Genomic DNA, 23243 nt, shown 5'->3' on the forward strand with positions numbered 1-23243 from the left:
AGATGTGGTACATATATACAGTGGAATACTATGCAGCTATAGAAAAGAACGGAATAACCCCATTTGCAGCAACATGGATGCAACTAGAGATTCTCATATTAAGTGAAGTCAGAAAGACAAATACCATATGATATCATTTCTATGTAGAATCTAAAATATGACACAAATGAATCTATCTATGAAACAGAAACAGACTCAGGGACATTGAGAACAGACTGGTAGTCGTTAAGGGAGAGTGGGGGAGGGAGAGGGATGGACTGGGAGCTTGGGGCTAATAGATGCAAATTGATATGTACAGAATGGATCAACAGCAAGATCCTACTGTACAGCACTGGGAACTATATTCAATATCTTATGATAAACCATAATGTTAAAGAAGATAAAAAGGAATGTGTGTGTGTGTGTGTGTATGACTCAGTCACTTTGCTGTACAGCAATAATTAATAACACTGTAATTCAACCATACCTCATTAAAATTCTTTTAAAAGTTAACCAAGAAACGTTAATACAGGCCTCTTAAATACTAAAAAGTTCCCATGCTTTAAAAAGGTTATGAAAAAAAGGATGTTATATTTTTTATATAGAAATGGATATACTAAATAAAAAATGCATAAAGGGAAAACAGACTGGAAGAAAACACTCCACAAATGTTAGAAGTGTTAACTTCATCAGAATTATGGATGGTATTTGAGCTAAAAAAATATTTTAAATATATTTTCTATAATCGTGTATTCAGTATTGTTCAGGATGCTTTTTCTTTTTTTAAGCTCACAACCCAAAGGGATTGAGTGGTGCAATTTCAGGCAGCAGGAAGGCCTGTTCATTCTCCTCTGCTCATCCCTCCCCTCCCCACCCCACCCCACCCTGCCACAGAAAAATTGGCCCTTTGGAGAGAAAAGAGCTACTGGTACACTGGAGAAAGAAGAGTTAAGAGCAGAGTCCAAGGCCTGTCATCAAAGGGCTATTAAAGAGGGGAGAATTTAAGAACTCCCTAAGGGCAACACCAGCTTAGAAAGACACAAAGTGCTAATGGATGAATTTATCACTTGTTGTCTAATGAGCACCAGATCTTAGGAAGAAATATAGTCCAAAGGAGGGAGAATGAGCTGAATCAGCCTAAAGGTGAAAACGTAAAACAACAATTTTGTGATGGCTTGCTTTTTAATTTATTTTAATTAGAGGACAATTACAATATTGTGATGGTTTTTGCCATGCATCAACATGAATCCGTCATAGGTATACACGTCTCACTCCATATCCTGAACTCCCCTCCCACCTCCTACCCACCCTTATCCCACTGGCTTTGGGTGCCCTGCTTCATGCATTGAACTTGCACTGGCCATCTATTTTACATATGGCTTCAACAGAACTTCCACACACAAGTCTCTTCAATATCCTCAAATTAAACCCATTATTCTGTTAGGTTCCCATTCCCTTACTACTTCTTCATGGCACTTATCACGATTTGCAAATTCACACTATTTTGGTAATATTTAGTTTGGTTTTTAGATCCCCATTCACAATTCAAGCCCCTAAGTGCAAGGACGGTGTCTCTTTCGTTCACTGCAGAATCCCCACCACCTGGTGTACAGCAGGTGCCAATAAACTTTCCTTAAATGAATGTTAAATACAAGCAAAACTATTTTAGCTTGAGTTCCCCATTTCCTCTATAATCTTGCTTGTTCCCGAACAACAAGTAAATTTAATTTCCTAAAACAATATCATTTTATAGAAAAAGAATTTGAGCTACCTGTATTCTGTGACTAAAGCAGAGGTAACTATTGGATTTACTGTCTCCTAGTGAGTCTTGCGACGTGGGAGACCTGGGTTTGATCCCTGGGTTGGGAAGATCCCCTAGAGGAGGGCATAGCGGCCCACTCCACTATTCTTGCCTGCAGAATCCCCATAAACAGAGGAACCTGGCAGGCTACAGTCCATGGGGTCGTAAAGCATTGGACATGACTGAGCAACTAAGCACAGCACAGTGAGTACCATTAGTAACCCAAAGATAGGACCAGCACAGAATAGGAGCAATTCACAAGCTTTCTTGAGACATGGTTTGGAAATTTTCAACCCTTTTAAGTGAACAAAACAACAGAAGCCAGCAAACTGACAGCTTTAACCTAGATGAGTTAGATCTGCGACGCAGTCAAAATTCTAAGGAAGGGAATAGGGGACAATCTTGATTATTAATGAAGCATCTGTAGGTACTTTAATCCTCTCTGGAAAAGGGAGGACATAAGTTAATCAGCCCATAATGTACAAAAGGAACTCTCACAGGCACTGACTCACCTTATCTTCACACAAACTTGTCCTGAAAGAGAGGCACTGCAGGCACAGCCATACCCAGTTTACAGGCTGGGAAGGTGAACAGCACAGCACCGGCAGAGGCACAGTTGGGCCAGAGCACCTGCTCTACAGTGAGCGTGTAAGGGTGAGCGAAGAGGAGAGAGACTCAAAAGGTACACTTTCCCATGTGCTCATGGCTATGACAATGGTCTAGCCCTCTAAGGAAGGGCAGAGCTACCAAAAACTAATGAATAAGAAATAAGGGGAGTGATCTCCTAACCTACCCAGGAGGACTGTGGTCAGGGAAATCTGGGATGATATTTATCACTGCGGGCTAATGAGGAGCCAAAATTAAATGGTTTGACTTCAGTGGGTAGTATTTCTGGTCGTGGAAGACTAGCAGACATCATTTTTCCAAGCTTCTGGGCCTCAGGTCTACTAGTGGAGACAGAATAATTTACAAGAGGAAAACTATTTAGAGCCTCACGGTTACTAAGATGGTCTTTTTTTGGAAGCTCACTTCCCTGTTAAATACTGTCCAAGGGCCTGCATACCACCTGTTTTGCTCATTACTCTTGAGCCCCACCCCACCCCCCCACCACCCCAGCCTTCCTCCGATAAGACAGGGCACGCTGGACTTGTGGCCCATCCTAGAAACACCATCAGTCTTACAGAAAACCATGGAGAGAATCTAGCCAAGTCCCCTGGCAACAGAAACAAGAACAGATAGTCCTTGTCCTAACTTCCCTCTCTCTATATCATCTTATGCCAAAGTATCTCTGGATTAAAATTAGGTTCAAGGAATGGGGCCATAGCATATCCTGTCTTCTTGTTCAGTACAATTCTTCACTTTTATTTTTTATTGATTAAAGCAAAGCTCTCTTTCAGAAGGGTTGTTATATGCATCCAACACAACACATATTTTTCTGTTTGACGTTTTTCTTGGCTTTCCCATTCTAAGGCCCCATTTCTATAAAGCTCAACCACCTTGAAAATCAAATAATGCCCTACATTTCCACTGGCATATTTCTTTTGCCAACAAAGTTTATTGTTCTTACCAAAAGTCAAACCTCAACTGGAGAAGAAAATAATTTATGAACGTCATAAGCAACAGCCAGAATGTCAATTCTGAGAATACAGTGCCTTGACTCTGCTGCTGGAGGCAGGCAATATATATGTGTTAACTGAAGGAATAGTCTCAAGGACCACTCCTCACCTTGTCTGCTAAATAGATTCCTGACCTGCACTCATCTCAAGTGCTCCTACCTGTCAATTGTGGGCTGAGAAAATGTCTTTTCTGTCTCTCTCTCCCCAAAATGCTCTAAGATCTTGAACGAAAAGTGTTAGGACTGTGCAGTTTGCTAATTACAAGTTAATAACTCTGCACAGTCTTTAAACCTGCGAATGTGAAGTGCCAGCAAGTATAAATTAAAAGCATTATTTACATGAACTTCCTAAAAGTGAAATAAAGATTGCTTTTAGCAGAGGAAAAGATACCACCCAGGGTAACCAGGCACGAGTGAAAGGTGCTCTTCCGAGTCAGAAAAAAACTTACATACATTATATTGTCACTGTATAATACGGAAATGCTTATCCTGACTTTGTGACCTTCAGTTTCCTCTAGATGTTTTTTTTCCCTGCAAATAGGCTCTAGGGCCAACACAGATAGGAGGTGTTCTGAACTGTAAGGCATACACTTTGAAATTTATTTTTTATTGGTTTATAACATTATGTAAGTTTCATGTGAATGTTATATTCCAACTTCTGTACACAACGCAGCACGCTCACCACCAAAGGTTTAGTTTCCATCTGTCACCACACTGTTGATCCCCTTTACCATTTCACCCTCCCCCACCCACCTCCCCTCTGATAACCACTTCCCTGGTTCTTTGTGTCTATGTGCTTGTTTTTGTTCCGTTTTTTCTTTTTTTTCATTTCACATAAGTGAAATCATGGAATTTGTCTTTCTCCATTTGACTTTCTGGCTTCCTATAATCAACTAAATTATGACTTAAAACAAGTCAACTTAGATGATTCATAAAAAATATTTTATGTAAAGTAAGTATAAGCTCAATTAGGCTACTTTATCAGAAATACCCCAATCACAGTTTAATTAAACCCTGTTCTTAACTTCAGATTTTCATTATAATTTTTTCTATGTATTGACTTTGGAAACCCAACCCCTTTGAGACCTTCCTCTGATAATAAGCTCAGCTTGACCTTGGAAGCCTTTCTAACCTGTCTTTCCTTGATTATTACAGCCCCCAAGCCCTTCACCCCACCCCTATCCAGTTTTTGTAAAGGAGGAATCTATTCTGTGGCTGCTTTCAAATCGTCATAGGACCATTCTTAGTTTTTTTCCTCATCTCAACTGAATTTCTCTGCTTTCTCAGTATAAGATCCAAAAAAAGGGGGGGGGGGGTGATGGTATGAAGTTAGGGAGGTGTGCCTACAACTATATCTCGAAGTTTAAAGCAGAAATTTTCATAACTAGATTCTAAAGATTTTTTTTTCACTTAAGCTCTTACATGTATAACAATCACAACTGTCTTGATGTAATTTCAGAGACATTTTCTTAAAGATTCTGTATACTTTTTACTCAACACCCTGAGTGAAATATTTAAGTTTTTGACAGAGTAGTAGGATGGTACTACAACCAATAAATGAGCTGAAGTGTCAACTGATGAGAGATCATTCTTGGTTCTCAGAAGACAAAACGGTGAAAGGACAGTGTGATCTGTGGGCCCCTTGTCACACCACCACACTCCCTTTCTTCCATTCCCTTGACCTAGTCAGTCACACATGGCCTGAACCACCAGGAATGCAAATACCCATTCTTAAAATAAGATGTCACATTTCTCCTTTCATTGTTCTTTCAGCAGTTTCATGCTTTTTCAGAATGATCAACTGGAAACTGTTCCCGAAGAGGTAAAAACAGTACAACTTCATCACCCAACAGCAGATGCAATGGGCCACCTGTGCTCAAGCACTTGCCCTATTTGGCTTATGGATCAGTCTGAGTAATTAAAAAAAAAAAAAATCATAGTTGAGGCTGATTTAGCATCAAATGATTTGCACTAAAAGTTATGAAATTTTTAAAAATCTGATGAAAGACATGCCAGTGTGCATCTTTGATACATAAGTGTAAGATGGTGTTATCAACCATTGTACTAGAAGGTACTGACAATGGAAGGGGCACCCAAGTCCATAATGAGCTCTTTAACACCAGTCAACTACAAGGGTCTCGCAAATGTCTGACTATATTCAAGGAAGAAATGTATGATACCAGCCACTACAGATATTCTTCCTTGGGTGCCCCATAAAGATACTGCTCAATAATACTGTTTCAGGTGAACATTAATGGCAAGCATTCAACCAACCTGACAGTACCTTAAAAAAACTGGCACAGCCTCCAACTCAGCTATTGCAAATCCAGCAATAAAGACTGCAGAAATATAAAGAGCGCAAAGAGAGAGAAATGAATATATTCATTGCCACTTTCAAGGAGATTTTTAAAAACAAGTATCTGGTGGGAGAATGATTACATAAATTATAATTCAATCTATGTAACAACACTGTGACATTATTAAAAAAGAATGAAGAGCATTGGCATATACTGACCTGAAAGGATGTCATTCACTGTTGAGTTTTTTTAAAAAAGGAAGTTGTAGGCTATCTTGCATAGAATGGATAGACAACAAGGTCCTCTGTATAACACAGAGAACTCTATTCAAAGTCCTGTGATAAACCATAATAAAAAAGAATATTTTAAAAAGAATATATATATACATGTCTAACTGAATCACTTTGCTGTACAGAACTTAACACGACACTATGAATCATTAACACTACATTGCAATAAAAATAAAACAATAAAATTTAAAAAGGAAATTGTAGGAGTACAATAGTATGATCTCATTTTTGTTTTTAAAATTAGTACTTGAAATTTATTAAGTGCTTATGTTTTAGGTACTATGTTAAATATTGACATAGGTTTTCAATTGAATATTGACTAATAGTCCTATCAGCTATTTAATATTCTCCACTTGAAAACCAGGGGAAATGAGGCTGAGAGAGGTGTAGTGATTTGTCCTAGGTCAAAAGCCAATGAGAGCTGCGGGGGTCAGGCTGTGAATCCAGAGACCATGCTCTTAGCCTGTGTGTGTGCACACGTGCGTGTGTGTGTGCGCACGCGTGTGCCTGTGTGTGTGTGTGCTTGTGTGTGTGTGTGGTGTGGTGTGTGTGGTGTGTAACGTGCTTAAAAAACAAAAAGGAGATAAAAACAAACGCATGAAAAGATGCTCAACATCGCTCATCATAAGTGAAATGCAAATCAAACCTATAGCGAACTACCTCATAATGGGCAGAATGGCCATCATTAAAAAATCACAAACAATAAATGCTGGAGAGGGTGTGGAGAAAAGGAAACCTTGCATTGTTGGTGGAAATGTAAACTGATACAGCCACTATGGAGAACAATATGGAGATTCCTTTAAAAACTACCAATAGAACTACCAGATGACCCACCAATTCCACTGCTGCTGCTGCTAAGTCGCTTCAGTCGTGTCCGACTCTGTGCAACCCCATAGACGGCAGCCCACCAGGCTCCCCCGTCCCTGGGATTCTCCAGGCAAGAATACTGGAGTGGGTTGCCATTTCCTTCTCCAACCAATTCCACTACTGGACATATACCCTGAGAAAACCATAACTGAAAGAGACGCATGTCCACCAATGTTCACTGCAGCACTTTTTACAATAGCTAGGACATGGAAGTAACATAGATGTCCATGAACAGATGAATGGATAAAGAAGCTGTGGTACATATATACAATGGAACATTCCTAAGCTATTAAAGAGAAAACATTTGAGTCAGTCCTAATGAGGTGGATGAATCTGGAGCTTACTGTATAGAGTGAAGTCAGTCAGAAAGAGAAAAACAAATATTGTATATTAACACATGTGCAGGGAATCTAGAAAGATAGTACCAATGAACTTATTTGCAGTACAGCAATGGAGATGCAGACATAGAGAACAGTCTTGTGGACACAGCAAGGGAAGGAGAAGGTAAGACAAACTGAGAGAGTAGCACAGAAACATACACATTATCATATGTAAAACAGACAGCCAGTGGGAACTTGCTTTGTGACACAGGGAGCTCAACCCAGTGCTCTATGACAAGCTAGAGGGGTGGAATGGGGTAGGAGATGGGAGGGAGGTTCAATTGAGAGGGGAAATATGTATATCTGTGGCTGATTCATGGTGATATATGGCAGAAGCCAGCACAATACGGTAAACCAATTACCCTCCAATAAAAAAAAAATTTTTTTAAGGAATTGAAAGATTACCCAAAGGGTTAATGGTGGTAACCTCTGTAGAGAGAGAATATATGAGTATGACTTGATCTTTGAAACAATTTGGATTTTTCTTCCCCAGCAAGAGATTCCAGTTGTAATTGAAAAAGGAGAAAAACGAATCATAGAAAGAAAATCAACAGGCCTTCAATGTGAATTCCTATATATGGTAACCCCATGCAATAAACCTAAGCACCACCTCAAAATGTGTTAAAATAGTGTTTAAAGGTTTAGTCTTTTTGTTTGGGAGGTTTTTTGAAAAGAGCCCTGATCAATTTGTTGAGCCCTGATAAACAAATTCTGGATAATATGACTCATCTGATAAACATATCAAAATGGTGAATTGGAGGAAGGTGGTCAAAGGTAAGATTGACAACTTTCAACCTTGTCTATTACACTTTGTGTATTATAAGATACACAAGTATTAGGGAGGTAGTGTACAATGTGATGTCTGCAGTTAATATTGCTTTATAATATACACGAAAGTTGTTCAGAGAATAAGTTCTAAGAATTCTCTTACAAAGAGAAATTTTTTTTCTTTCTTCTTTTCTTCTTGCATTTCTTTTTATTGTTTCTCTGGGAAGATGGATGTTAGCCCAACCTACCATGGTAATCATTTCACAAAATGTGTAAATCAAGCCAGCATGCTATATGTCTTAGACTTACACAGTGATAATGAAACTCACTATTAGACTCATTATAAGAGTCATAATAAGTGATATGTGTTACTTATCTCTCAATAAAACTGGAAAAAAATTGAGCTATAGCTTCTGATCACATAAGATAAAATCAGTTAAGTTCCGTTCAGTCGCTCAGTCGTGTCCGACTCTCTGCGACCCCATGAATTGCAGCACGCCAGGCCTCTCTGTCCATCACCAACTCCCGGAGTTTACCCAAACCCATGTCCATTGAGTCGGTGATGCCATCCAACCATCTCATCCTCTGTCGTCCCCTTCTCCTCCCGCCCCCAATCCTACCCAGCATTAGGGTCTTTTCCAATGAGTCAACCCTTCACATGAGGTGGCCAAAGTATTGGAGCTTCATCTTCAACATCAGACCTTCCAATGAACACCCCGGATTGATCTCTTTTAGGATGGATTGATCGGATCTCCTTGCAGTCCAAGGGACTCTCAAGAGTCTTCTCCAACACCACAGTTCAAAAGCATCAATCCTGCGGCACTCAGCTTTCTTCACCATCCAACTCTCACATCCATACATGACCACTGGAAAAACCATAGCCTTGACTAGACGGACTTTTGTTGGCAAAGTAATGTCTCTGCTTTTAAACATGCTATCTAGGTTGGCCATAACCTTCCAAGGAGTAAGCGTCTTTTAATTTCATGGCTGCAATAACCATCAGCAGTGATTCTGGAGCCCAAAAAAGTAAAGTCTGACACTGTTTCCACTGTTTCCCCATCTATTTCCCATGGAGTGATGGGACCAGATGCCATGATGTTAGTTTTCTGAACGTTGAGCTTTAAGCCAACTTTTTCACTCTCCTCCTTCACCTTCATCAAGGGGCTCTTTAGTTCTTCTTCACTTTCTGCCATAAGGGTGGTGTCATCCGCATATCTGAGGTTATTGATATTTCTCCCGGCAATCTTGATTCCAGCTTGTGTTTCTTCCAGCCCAGCGTTTCTCATGATGTACTCTGCATATAAGTTAAATAAGCAGGGTGACAATATACAGCCTTGACGTACTCCTTTTCCTATTTGGAACCAGTCTGTTGTTCCATGTCCAGTTCTAACTGTTGCTTCCTGACCTGCATACAGGTTTCTCAAGAGACAGGTCAGATGATCTGGTATTCCCATCTCTTTCAGAATTTTCCACAGTTTATTGTGATCCACACAGTCAAAGGCTTTGGCATAGTCAATAAAGCAGAAATAGATGTTTTTCTGGAACTCTCTTGCTTTTTCGATGATCCAGCGGATATTGGCAATTTCATCTCTGATTCCTCTGCCTTTTCTAAAACCAGCCTGAACATCTGGAAGTTCACGGTTCACATATTGCTGAAGCCTGGCTTGGAGAATTTTGAGCATTACTTTACTAGCATGTGAGATGAGTGCAATTGTGCGGTAGTTTGAGCATTCTTTGGCATTGCCTTTCTTTGGGATTGGAACGAAGACTGACCTCTTCCAGTCCTGTGGCCACTGCTGAGTTTTCCAAATTTGCTGGCATATCGAGTGCAGCACTTTCACAGCATCACCTTTGAGGATTTGAAATAGCTCAACTGGAATTCCATCACCTCCACTAGCTTTGTTCGTAGCGATGCTTTCTAAGGCCCACTTGACTTCACATTCCAGGATGTCTGGCTCTAGGTGAGTGATCACAACATCGTGATTATCTGTGTCGTGAGGATCTTTTTTGTACAGTTCTTCTGTGTATTCTTGCCACCTCTTCTTAAGATCTTCTGCTTCTGTTAGGTCCATACCATTTCTGTCCTTTATCGAGCCTATCTTTGCGTGAAATGTTCCCTTGGTATCTCTAATTTTCTTGAAGAGGTCTCTAGTCTTTCCCAATCTGTTGTTTTCCTCTATTTGTTTGCACTGATCGCTGAGGAAGGCTTTCTTATCTCTCCTTGCTATTCTTTGGAACTCTGCATTCAGATGAGAATATCTTTCCTTTTCTCCTTTGCTTTTCGCTTCTCTTCTCTTCCCAGCTATCTGTAAGGCCTCCTCAGACAGCCATTTTGCTTTTTTGCATTTCTTTTCCATGGGGATTTTCTTGATCCCTGTCTCCTGTACAATGTCACGAACCTCTGTCCATAGTTCATCAGGCATTCTGTCTATCAGGTCTAGTCCCTTAAATCTATTTGTCACTTCCACTGTATACTCATAAGGGATTTGATCTAGGTCATACCTGAATGGTCTAGTGGTTTTCCCTACTTTCTTCAATTTAAGTCTGAATTTGGCAATAAGCAGTTCATGATCTGAGCCACAGTCTGCTCCCGGTCTTGTTTTTGCTGCCTGTATAGAGCTTCTCCATCTTTGGCTGCAAAGAATATAATCAATCTGATTTCGGTGTTGACCGTCTGGTGATGTCCACGTGTAGAGTCTTCTCTTGTGTTGTTGGAACAGGGTGTTTGCTATTACCAGTGCGTTCTCGTGGCAAAACTCTATTAGCCTTTGCCCTGCTTCATTCTGTACTCCAAGGCCAAACCTGCCTGTTACGCCAGGTGTTTCTTGACTTCCTACTTTTGCATTCCAGTCCCCTATAATGAAAAGGACATCTTTTTTGGGTGTTAGTTCTAGAAGGTCTTGTAGGTCTTCATAGAATCGTTCAACTTCAGCTTCTTGGGCGTTACTGGTCGGGGCATAGACTTGGATTACTGTGATATTGAATGGTTTGCCTTGAAAGCGAACAGAGATCATTCTGTCGTTTTTGAGATTGCATCCAAGTACTGCATTTCGGACTCTTTTGTTGACCATGATGGCTACTCCATTTCTTCTAAGGGATTCTTGCCCACAGTAGTAGATATAATGGTCATCTGAGTTAAATTCACCCATTCCAGTCCATCTTAGTTTGCTGATTCCTAGAATCAAGATAACATCACTAGGAGTATAATATACATGCTGCCGTATAACCTGATACTTCACTCAACAGGTTATGTACTTTGGTTCATGTCAGTACAGACAGTGCTATCTGATCATTTTAAAAGCTCCTCCACAGTATTTAGTTTAAATGTGGTTTAAAAGCCACAAATTATTCAACCAATCTACCACTGATGTTCAATTGGGTTGTTTCTAATTATAATTTATACCGTGTTTCAATGAATATTTTCTTTCACATATATTTTGGGTATTGTCTGAGTTTCTATGGGTTAAATTCCTGGAAGTAGAATTATTGGGCAAAAAGAGGTAGCACATTTAAAAATCTGAGAGCTATTCAATGTTACGTGGCAGCCTGGATGGGAAGTGAGTTTGGTTACATGTATATGTATCGCTAAGTCCCTTTTCTGTCCACCTTAAAATATCACAACATTGTTAATTGCCTATACTCCAACATCAAATAAAATTTAAAAAAATTGAGAGCTATTACCAACAAGCTTCACAGAAGGTTGGTCCACTTTGCAATCAAAGCAAACTCCCTATATCTTGGATAGATTTGCTATTGTGTAGAGATAACATTCAAGGAATTTTATTTTTCAGAGATGGCTGACTAGATTTATCTAGCTGTTTTGAGGTTTTTTTCTCCCTCAAAATATCTGAAAGCAGAAGAACAAGATCTAATAATATTATCTACATTTAAATAGTGAATCATATCAACTTCTTTTTCTATTTTATCCAACGATTCTGAGAGCATATGTAAAAAAAAATTAAATAATCATATATAAAGTGATAGGAGGCCACAGGAAAACAACAGGTTTGCTTGATGAGATTGCCAAAGTGTGAGAATTCAGAACCAAAATGGTAATCAACATCCAGGACAACACAGGGAGACCTCGTGAGTTTCTGCCCGACAAAACTCAGGAATCAAATCAACAGTGGCTCCAGGAATGCTAGATACCACACAAATGCCTCCAACGTCCAGACCACAATTTATCCATTTTATAAACGAGAAAACCAATTTTTCGCAACTGCGCTCCCATCAGTTTGGTCAGACAACTTAGAAGTGCAGGTTCAATGCCCACTCTGGGCATCAGAGTTCTTGGTATGTTGTCTGTCCAACCTCTACTCCCATTCAGATGTTTGCCTTCTGTAACAGCAACTCAGATCTGTGTGTAGCACACAGCAAATCCTTAAATTCTAAATGAACGGAAGAGAGGGAGGTAGTTATGAAGAAGGCAGAAACTTTCCATTTCATAAGCATCTCATCCCTCACATCCACGTGTAAAAACTGAAGCTATTTCACTTAACATGTCAATATTTACTCTTTCTCAGGGACACAAGCAGATAAAAACTGCCTGCTGAAAGGTAAAGTTACAGGCAACATTTTTCTAAGCCATCAATCTTTCCCTCAAGTAGCAGCATGATCAGAGTAAGTCAAATGAATCACAGAATGATGCTTAAAACTTAACACTTAGTTATCTTCTGAGAAGACATTTCCTAGAGGGCCGACCATTTTCAGGGGCTATTCTCCCTGGAACTCAGCCCTTCCCACCAGGGGCAACAAACCACTCTGAAGGTTACCATCTAACATTATCTTTGGCAGTTATTTTAATTTTTTATCTTTGGTAGTTATTTAAAGAACAGTTATTGTGCCCCATCTGTTTCCTTGAAGATGCCAGCAACAGTGACTCTTCAAAAAGGAAAGGATTTGTGGTGGGAGAAGAGAGGGCAGGTGAAGAGTCACAGCTCTGATCCCTGGCATCTAGGTAAGAGAACAGGTAATGGAGCACAGATTTAAAAAAAAAAAAAAAAAAAAAAGAGGCAGAAGGACCAGATTCTGGGGGCTTATGGGGTGAAAGGAAAATAAAAATTTTCCTGAGCCTATCCAACACCTAAACAAATAATTCTGCAGTTTAAGTCTGACTTCCCCCATCCTCAGAGACAACTGCTACTAACAGTTAATATTACTAAGCACCTACCACATGCCAGGCAGTAATGGAATACTGGCCCTACTGTCATCTATCACAGCAACATAATGAAGTGGGAGTTTTCATCCCCATCCTACAAGCACAGAGATAGGACTTGGAAGATTAAGGAGCTAGCTCAGCATGAGACGACTGGTAAATGCTGGCGTCACGCTTCATAACCTGGTGTAACTGAATGCTCCTCTCAGCTGTTAAGCACTAACACCTCACTCGCATATTGTGCTGCTGCTGCTGAAGAGGCGCTCCCCTGAGCTCATGGGGAATGTCCGAAGACTCCAAATACTGTACATAAAAGACTGTTTTAGGCCAAGTCATCAGCAAATGCTTTGGTGGGACAGAGAAGAGAAATTTGAAAGTGGCTGCGAAAGCAGACTGGGAGCCACTGTACTCAGAACTCCATACATCCTCCTGCAGAGGCAGCACATGGCAGCAACCCCACGGAGGGAATGGATGGGGTTCGGGGTTCGGGTTTGAAGGGGCAGGGTGGCCTGGACACGCCTAACAACCTGCCCCAGTGCCTGAAAGGCTAGATTCCAGGAACAGTAGGAGGTTGGAGTCAGGAGGTCATTCCATGAAGGAAGCTGGTCTTAAGCTGGTAGTCCTGCTAACTAGCAAACCACGTGTGATCACCTTCCTGAGAGATCAGCAAGACCTTAATCAGTCCTGAAGATGCTCTCACAGGATTTGCTGGAAAATGACACCTACAGGACCAGGGTGGTGGTAGAGCAAGAACATCAGTGGGGTAATAGTCACCCCTGTCATCATTATTATGGAATTCTGAATGTGACCACTTAGGGTACAACCAGAGACACTTGGTCTCCAGTGGGTGAGAAAGCTCAAAGCACTGTTGCGGCAGTGCATTCATTAGCCTGACATTTGAGGTTGACTGTGTGGCTCCACTTCACAGATAGGGAAACTGAGGCTCAGTAAAGGGTAAGTGACTTCCCATCAACCCCAGTGACAGTTCCAGTCATCGTGCTCCCAGCCAAAGATTCTTTCTCCTAGAGTAGTGGTTTTCAAGTGTTTAAAGGCTCAGAACAGCTTCAGATGGAATTGTTCCTGGAAACTCAAATTAAGTCAGTCAAAAGTAGAACTCATCGGTCAGACGCAGTGGTGCAGCCCAGGATCAAGTCCCACACTGGCCACTTACAGTTGTGACGTCTAGGAAGTCAGTCTCTCCAAGACTCAGTCTCTTCATGTCTAACGAGGGATAATACTACCTCCCTCACAGTTGTTTATGAGAAATCAATGAGACTATCTAAAGTTCTCCAATGCTTGATCTATGAAGGGCATTATTATTATTGCTACTACTCTATTTATGGGTAGGAAGGATGCTGCTGTCATTCAGCAGCTGGTACAATGTCATCTCCAATCATGATCATAAATCAAGCAGCAGAGTAGCCAAAGGTTAATTTTAAAAACTGATGCCAATCAAATTAGAGAAATATACATAATAGAGAAAAAGAAAGAAAAGTGTCCACTCATGTTTAATTATATTCATAGAGTTAACACAGAGGCTGTGCCCTTTGCTCTGGCACCAGTGAGTCAGCCACATACACTCACTCTGCATCTTTGGCACCAACAATAATTAGGATATCCATATTCATTCAAACACACTGGTGGCTGACCCAGATGCCAACAACAGATGTGTCGGGGCCAAAATGGGAAGTGGTAAAATACAATGACAAGAATGCCAACATGGAGTTGGACAAAAGAGTTTGAATCTTGCTAGATTTGTCCTCCGAGGCTCAGCTTCTTCATCTAAGGAGATGACATGTTGAAGTACCAGCTATACCCATCAAAACTCAACACACACCAGATGAACATGAATGCTTCTCCTCCCCTCTAAGTCGCTAACTTTGGGGCCCCTTCCTTTACCAGCAGGAAAACATCTGATGATAGAGTCTCTATAAATGTTTACAGTACCCACAATAATAATGCTTGTAAATGTGCCAAGCCTTCCTTTAAACATGCTATATAATGTTAACTCATTTAATCCTACCATAACCACAAGATTATAAAGCGCTGTTACCGTGCTTTAACATTTATGGCAAAGGAAACCAAGGCACAGAAAAGCTAAGAAACTAGCCCAGGGTCACACAGATAGTAACAGTAGTGTCAAGATTCAAACCCAGGCTACCTGGTTCCAGAATCAATGTTCTCATAATACTACTACTATAATGTTTCAGTTCAGTTCAGTCACTCAGTCGTGTCCAACTTTTTGTGACCCCATGGACTGCAGCACGCCAGGTCTCCCTGACCATCACCAACTCCCAGAGCTTGCTCAGACTCATGTCCATCAAGTCCAACCATCTCATCCTCTGTCGGCCCATTCTCCTCCTGCCTTCAATCTTTCCCAGCATCAGGGTCTTTTCCAATGAGTCAGTTCTTCGCATCAGGTGGTCAAAGTATTGGAGTTTCAGCTTCAGCATCAGTCCTTCCAATGAATATTCAGGACTGATTTCCTTTAGGATGGACTGGTTGGATCTCCTTGCTGTCCAAGGGACTCTCAAGAGTCTTCTCCAACACCACAGTTCAAAAGCATCTATTCTTTGGTGCTCAGCTTTCTTTATGGTCCACCTCTCACATCCACACATGACTACTGGAAAAACAATAGCTTTTACTAGACAGACCTTTGTTGGCAAAGTAATGTCTCTGCTTTTTAATATGCTGTCTAGTTTGGTCATAACTTTACTTCCAATGAGTAAGCGTCTTTTAATTTCATGGCTGCAGTTACCATCTGCAGTGATTTTGGAGCCCAAGAAAATAAAGTCTGTCACTGTTTCCACTGTTTCTCCTTCTTTTTGCCATGAAGTGATGGGACTGAATGCCACAATCTTTGTTTTCTGAATGCTGAGCTTTAAGCCATCTTTTTCACTCTCCTCTTTCACTTTCATCAAGTATAATGTTTACACTTCTCTTATTGAATATAGGTATTTTCCTTTACATTTCATAGTACAGTTGACCCTTGAACAAAGGGGTTAGGCACTCTGACCCTCTTAGTCAGTTCAGTTCAGTTCACTCACTCAGTCGTGTCCGACTCTTTACGACCCCATGGACTGCAGCACACCAGACTTCCCTGTCCATCACCAACTCCCAGAGTTTACTCAAAATCCACACATAACTTATAATCAGCCCTCTGTGTCTGCAGTTTCTCTGTATCCACCATTCTGTATCCACAGACGCAACCAACCGCACATTGTGTATTTACTGTAGTATTTACTACTGAAAAACATCCACATATAAGTGGACCAATGCTGTTCAAACTCATGTTGTTCAAGGGTCAATTTCTGTCCAGAATTACAAAAGGTTGTCATGCTATCTGCAAGTACACTTGTGAGGTTAACAGGACAAATTTAACATTCCCAGTTGGCAGATGAATAAATCAAAGCACAAAGGTTAAGTGACCTACCTAAAGTACAGAGTGGGAATCAGGGGCAGGGCTGGGACTAAAATGCATGTCCCAAGAGTCAAACGGTAGAAGTAAATGGCCCAGTGACTGTCTAGGCACTGATAAAATAAATTTCATAGGTGTCATCAAGGTTCCCCCATGAGCAATACTTAACATATCAGCAGTATTTACTCTCTATGCTGCTTTAACCAGGGCAGAGGTAAGTACACATTGATCACAATACAATCTCCAACCCCACCCTAGATAGTCTCCTCTCATCACAACTGTGCAAAGAAGCATTTTCTTTATTGGTGGTAAGCCCACCATACATCAGCCCAATGAAGTCACCAACAGAGATAAGAGTGGAAATGGGACACAGGTGGCTCAGGGTGGTGAGCAACTAATGAGAAAGAAACCTGAGAAAGCAGTGTGGGGGATGACCATCACCGAGGCGAGAAGGGAATGTAAACAAATGTCAATGAAGAGTGATGACAGGAAGGAGGGAAAAAAGAAGCAAGTGGAGCTGGAGCTCTCTGGAAGGAAATGGAAGTGCACTGGAGGTTCTCTGTACCAGTCTCTGCTTAAATACAACCCCACCATGGAGCAAACACACATAGAAGCTGGACTCCAACCAGAGGGTGCCAAAAGAAGAGCAAATATAACACACGCTGAGAAAGCAATTCAATGAAAACCCTCCAAAATGCTAACAAAACAAGGATGGTAAGACCATGAGTTATCATTTTTCCCTTCCTCTTTTTTCCAGTGCTTCTGTAAGAATGTTGTAGTACTTTATAAATATCGATAGGTATCAGCTTGAGCCCAAGGTGACTTCACCTGAGGATTCAGGTGCCTGAGTGAAGGACCTCAGGGGCCACTCTGCTGGAAGACCATCTGGATGATGGACTAAAGGGCCAGCTGGAAGAGAATGTATTTTTAGGGAAGATAGTTGGGTCCCCAGACTTGAACCAGTTAACTGGGCTTGGGCAGGGAGCAAGGCAGTTCTGAGCACAGTGCCAGTCACTCTGTTCGCTGACCCGGCATTCATGGACTTGTGTTTGCATCTTAGGAAAAGACCAAACTTCAGAATATCAGAGCACAGCAGACAACACAGCCCCAAGGCCCATAAAGCGAATTAGCCCAAAGCCACAAATAAAGGTCTCACCACTTCAGTGGAGGTCACAGCACAGTGTTGCCAACTGGAGGTGTCAGCGCCATCCCTAGAATGGCCCAACAAGGCAGCGGATAATAGTGTGGCGGCATGACTGTGGTAAGGCGCCAACTGGCTCAACGCTGATAAGCATCAGGAAGACCCAGTCCCAGCTCCCAGCAGGGCACTTCCGAAGACTTTGCCTCACCCCAGCGCGGGGCTGATGGCTCAGATGGTCATCACCACATAGAGAACTCAAAAGGAAGTGGCCTTCAGAATGCCAAAGGACTACCCCATGAGGAACCTCCCAGGGGTGCTCAGAAATACTTGGAGAGGCTTCAAGGGAAAGCAACATAAAAGTTCTCCTGTGGAGGGTAGGGACAGAGCCAGAGGAAGACTGCTTTATATTACTGAAGTTTTCTATTTTTGGTGTCCTATTCACCAATTTGGCCTAGATGGGGGGGAAAGTAACATTTTTCAAAAACTTAAGAATTCAGAAATAACAGTAATGAACTAGTAATTTAAAGCAATTATAAGAAGCCAAAGAAACAGAGAAATATGACTAATAAACAAATTTAAGCATATAGATAGAACTCCCACATGGTGTCAGCCACTCTTCATGGAAGGATAGAGTAGATAATCCCACACAAAAAATTAAGCAAAACAGCTCTATAGTCCTACAAAATGCTTCAAGAACACTATATATATATATATATATATGTATATATATATATATGTATATATATGTATATATATATATGTATATATATATATAGGCAAAAGAATACAGTTGACTAATGAAAATATTTCAAAAAATTATAAAGATGTGCAGGTTGGCAGAAGAGAGCGATTAATCAGCCGTTTGAATGGCAGATGGGTAAGAAAAACACTGATTTATTTTTCAACAGAAGACAAATTATGAAGGTACAAGCAGACCTAGAAGCTAACTAGCCCTTCTATCTTCTACTTTACATGGCATTTTATCTCTGCCTTGAGTACAGCATTTACTATTGTGCATTATCATTTCCTTCTTTCTCTCTCCAACTAGACTGTGAGCTGGTTGAGAGCCATGTCTTTTACTCACCTCCTTGTCTAGCACGATGCCTGACAAAGAGTAAACGTTAAATTAGTGTTCATTGAACGGGTGAGTGAATAAATGAATGAATAAATGAACAAGTGAACCGCAAAAGAAATGTTAAAGGGACTGATAAAAGCATATCTCTGGAAGACATGGGGAAAAAGAAGTTATGGTCCCACACGGCAACCAGAGAAGGCAACTCAAACACTTGGCATGTCACTAAAGTCCATTTTATATATTCCTTAATGGTTTCAGGTACACACATCTGTGTCCACCAAGAGGCCTTAGATCCTAAAGAGCAAGGACCACAACTTCTATGTACCCCTTTATAGTGCCTGGCACAGTGCAAGGTTTAGATCTTAAATAGATATTCATTAAATAGGCTTGAATAAAGAAGATGAGAAGAGACAAGTAAAGTAACTTCTAGCAGGCAAGGTTCTTTCATTCTAATTTACAGGAGAAAGGAGCTGGCTATTTATCAGGCTTCATTGCGACAGGCATTCCTCAGGACAAAGGCAGGCTTTCAGAACTACACGAGTGGCAGCGCCTTCTCCAGAGCTCCAGGCTTGGTATTTCCAAGGGAGAGCTAGGGGTCAATAGGAAAATGCACTGGCACGGGCACATGCCAGGGAAGTTGGCACAGCACCTGCTCAGGCTGGGACTGACTCCAGGCAGCCTGACCAAAGTCAAGAAAGCTCATAATTCACGCAGAGGAGAACTGAAAAACAATCCAGTCAATCAGGTGGCACTGGATTAGGCAAGTGAATGTCAAATGAACTCAACAGTCAGGACCAGAAGTAGGGGATGGGAAGAGGCGTGGGCACATCCCTCTTTCAAAAACACAGGACCCAGGTGAAGGTGAAAGGTCTCTGGTTCTTGGATTGGGCAACTCTGGCCATAGCAACCTGTCAGCAAAAAGCCTGCAGAGGATGAATCAGAGAGTCTCCTCTCTTAATGCAAAAATTCCTAAACAGGCAGCTCCCAGCTCCTACCACTGGATTAAAAGAGCGGGACAAAGAAGCCAATTATTAGCGAAGGAAAGGCTCTGAGACAGGAAGTGCAGTTGGTTATTATAGCTAGTGCTAAGGATGAGAGTTGCCAGGGTATTCAAACATGTATGGAGAATAAAGCAAGAGGGAGCTATGATCTTAAGTTTATATCCTTTCTAAGGAAGCATGTCAGGGTTTTCAGGATTACCTAACTGTACCTAGACTGTACCTAACTGTACCTAGACTCTTCCAGGTAGGGGAGGTGGGCAGCTAGCCCTGCCCTGCTCCCCTTCAAAATGCCCTATCATACCTGCTTTGCCTCGACACAACTCCTGTCCTACTCATATTATTCAGAAGAGTCAGAAACGGTTACACTGAGCAAGAATCATAAGCTTGAGTGTCACTTGAGTGTAAATTAGTCATGGAACAGACTTTGAAGGGACAGTCTCTAGACTCATCCAGTAACTGGTATTGCCACATGCAGCTGAGCTCATCGACCCTGTCCTCTGTGTTGCTGCAGTATTCCCAGGAGAGCTCAGAAGCTAGACTTCCATAGAAATAGGAAAAAAAATCTAAAATTTGTATGGAACTACAAAAGACCCAAATAGTCAAACAATCTTGAGAAAAAAGAACAAAGCTGGAGGCAAGACACTCTTGATTTTAAACTATACTACCAAACTACTGTAATCAGAAACAGTATGGTACTGGCATAAAAAGAGATACATAGACCAGTGAAGTGGAAGACAGAGTCCAGAAATAAGCCCATGGATATACTCAACTAATTTTCAATAAAGGCCCCAATCTCATATAGGGACAGTCTAAGGACAGGATAAGTGAAAGTGAAAGTCACTCAGTTGTGTCTGACTCTTTGTGACCTCATGGACTATACAGTCCTTGGAATTCTCCAGGCCAGAATACTGGAGTGGGTAGCTGTTCCCTTCTCCAAGGGGATCTTCCCAACCCAGGGATCGAACCTAGGTCTCCTGCATTGCAGGCAGATTCTTTACCAGCTGAGCCACTAGGGAAGCCCAAGAATACTGGAATGGGTAGGATAGTCTCTTCAAAAAACGGTGTTTGGAAAACTGGACATCCACATGTAAAAGAATGAAATGGTACCCTTACCTTACCCTATACACAAAAATCAACTGAAAATGGGTTAAATACAAACATAAGACTTGAAATTATTAAACTCTTATAAGAAAACATTAGGGAAAAAATTTCTTGACATTGGCTTTGGCAATGATTTTTGGATATGAACTAAAAGTATAGCCAACAAAAGCAAAAATAAATAAGATGAACTACATCAAACTAAAAAAGCTCATAAACAGCAAAAGAAATCCCCCCCACCAAACAAAATGAAAAAGCAATCTATGGATTGGAGAAAATATTTCCAAACCATACATCTGATAAGGGGTTAATATTCAAAATATATAAGGAACTTCTACAATTAAATAGCAAAAGAAATAACCCAACAAAAAATGGGCAAAGGGCCTAACTAACATCTTCTCCAAAGATGACATACAAATAGCCAACAGGCACATAAAAAGGTGTTCAACATCACTAATCACAGGGAAATAGAAACCAAAACCACAGTGAGCTATCATCTCACACATGTTCAGATGGCTATTACCAAAAACAAATAAAAGATAAGTGTTGGCAAGGATATGGAGGAAAGAGAATCCTTGTACACTGTTGGTGTGAATGGAAATTGGTGCAGCCACTATGTAAAACAATATGGAGTTTCCTCAACAAAAACTACTATATGATTTAGCAATCCCTCTTTTGGGTATATATCCAAAAGAAATGAAATCAATACCTCAAAGAGATATTTGTCTTCCCATGTTCACTGTATTATTACCCATAATAGACAATACATGGTAACAACCTAATTGTGTCTTGATGAATGAAAAAAGAAACAGTACTGTATGTGTGCACACACAAACACACAATGAAATATCATTCAGCTTCACAAAAGAAAGATTGTTCTTTGCAACAAGATGAATGAACCTGGAGGGTACTATGCTGAGTAAAAAACCAGACACAGAAAGAAAAAAACCACATAATCTCACTTATATGTAGAATCTTTAAAAAGTCTAATACATTGAAGCAGAGAGTAGAATGATTACCAGGGACAGGGAGGTAGGGGAAATGGGGACACGTTGGACAAAGGGTAAAAGTTGCAGTAATGTAGGATTACTAAATCTAGAGAGCCGAGTATAGAATGATGCATATGCGCTCAGTCATGCGTGACTCTTTCCAACCCCATGGACTATAGCCCACCAGGTTCCTCTGTCTATGGGATTTCCCAGGCAAGAATACTCCAAGAACACTGCAGTGAGCTGCCATCTCCTTCTCCAGGGGATCTTCCCGACCCAGGGATCAAACTCTCATCTTCTGTGGCTCCTGCATTGTCAGGCAGATTCGCCACCACTGAGCCACCTGGGAAGCCCCATAAAATGATGAGTATAAGTTAAACAATACTGTATGATTATAAGTGAAATACTAAAACTTTGCTAGAGGTCTGCTGCTGCTGCTGCTAAGTTGCTTCAGTCGTGTCCGACTCTGTGCGACCCCATAGACGGCAGCCCACCAGGCTCCCCCGTCCCTGGGATTCTCCAGGCAAGAACACTAGAGTGGGTTGCCATTTCCTTCTCCAGTGCACGAAAGGGAAAAGTGAAAGTGAAGTTGCTCGGTCGTGTCTGACTCTGAGCAACCCCATGGACTGCAGCCTACCAGGCTCCTCCGTCCATGGGATTTTCCAGGCAAGAGGAATGGAGTGGGGTGCCATTGCCTTTTCTAGCTACATTTCAGGTATTTGCATTATACCAAAAAAAAAAAAGTGTGATGTTAACTAGCTCAACTCTAGTAATCATTTCACTATGTAGATGTATATCAAATCATGTTGCACACCTTTTCAGTCTTTTAAAAAGAAGCTAGACCACAGGAGTGAAAGCTTCAGGGAGCAGCCAGGACAAAAGGGACCTCTAAGCAGGAAGGAGGAGATGGTATGGATCACTCTCCACAGCCTTGCCCCAAGTTCTTCCCCACCCCATCCAATCTGCCTTCCTAGGCCTTCACCCACTGCTAAAACCCCTAACTGTTCCTGCTCCAGGTAAGGGCACAGTGAGGATGTGGAGGTACGCAGCATAGGAATTAGACTGTTCCATGAAGGCAGGGCAAGCCTACTTTCCTCACCATTTCCTCCCAGCATCCAGCACAGGGATAAATATTCACTATATGTCACCCAAATTAAAGGAGAGGTTATCATCATGACAGTTGTAAGGAGAGGCCTTAAGTTCAAGAAGTGGATCTATAGAAGACCTGCTCCTATCACTGGCCATTAAGTCCCTCATTCTTTAAATGTCATAGAACACCTTCCCAGTTTGTAGAGAAGCCCACACGGTGAACTATCTCACTCTTTCTCCATCACTTCAAGTGTGAAATGAAGAACACTCCCCTAGAGAG

At 41.2% G+C, this 23243-nt stretch overlaps 1 protein-coding gene and 1 long non-coding RNA gene across 3 annotated transcripts in view; both read right to left on the minus strand.

Moving 5' to 3' along the window:
- The window catches only part of NOS1AP (nitric oxide synthase 1 adaptor protein), a 339905-nt gene that overhangs the window by 170031 nt on the left and 146631 nt on the right, over window positions 1-23243 (minus strand). The gene's annotated exons all lie outside the window — the stretch shown is intronic.
- LOC145504630 (uncharacterized) lies at window positions 4193-6027 on the minus strand. The gene is made up of 2 exons (XR_014052342.1): window positions 5911-6027; window positions 4193-5734 (listed from the first exon to the last, which is right to left on the minus strand). It is a non-coding gene; the product is annotated as an uncharacterized LOC145504630 (long non-coding RNA).

This window comes from Giraffa tippelskirchi, chromosome 5, assembly GCF_054371585.1.
Source record: "Giraffa tippelskirchi isolate mGirTip1 chromosome 5, T2T-mGirTip1v1.2.pri, whole genome shotgun sequence".
Taxonomy (NCBI): domain Eukaryota; kingdom Metazoa; phylum Chordata; class Mammalia; order Artiodactyla; family Giraffidae; genus Giraffa; species Giraffa tippelskirchi.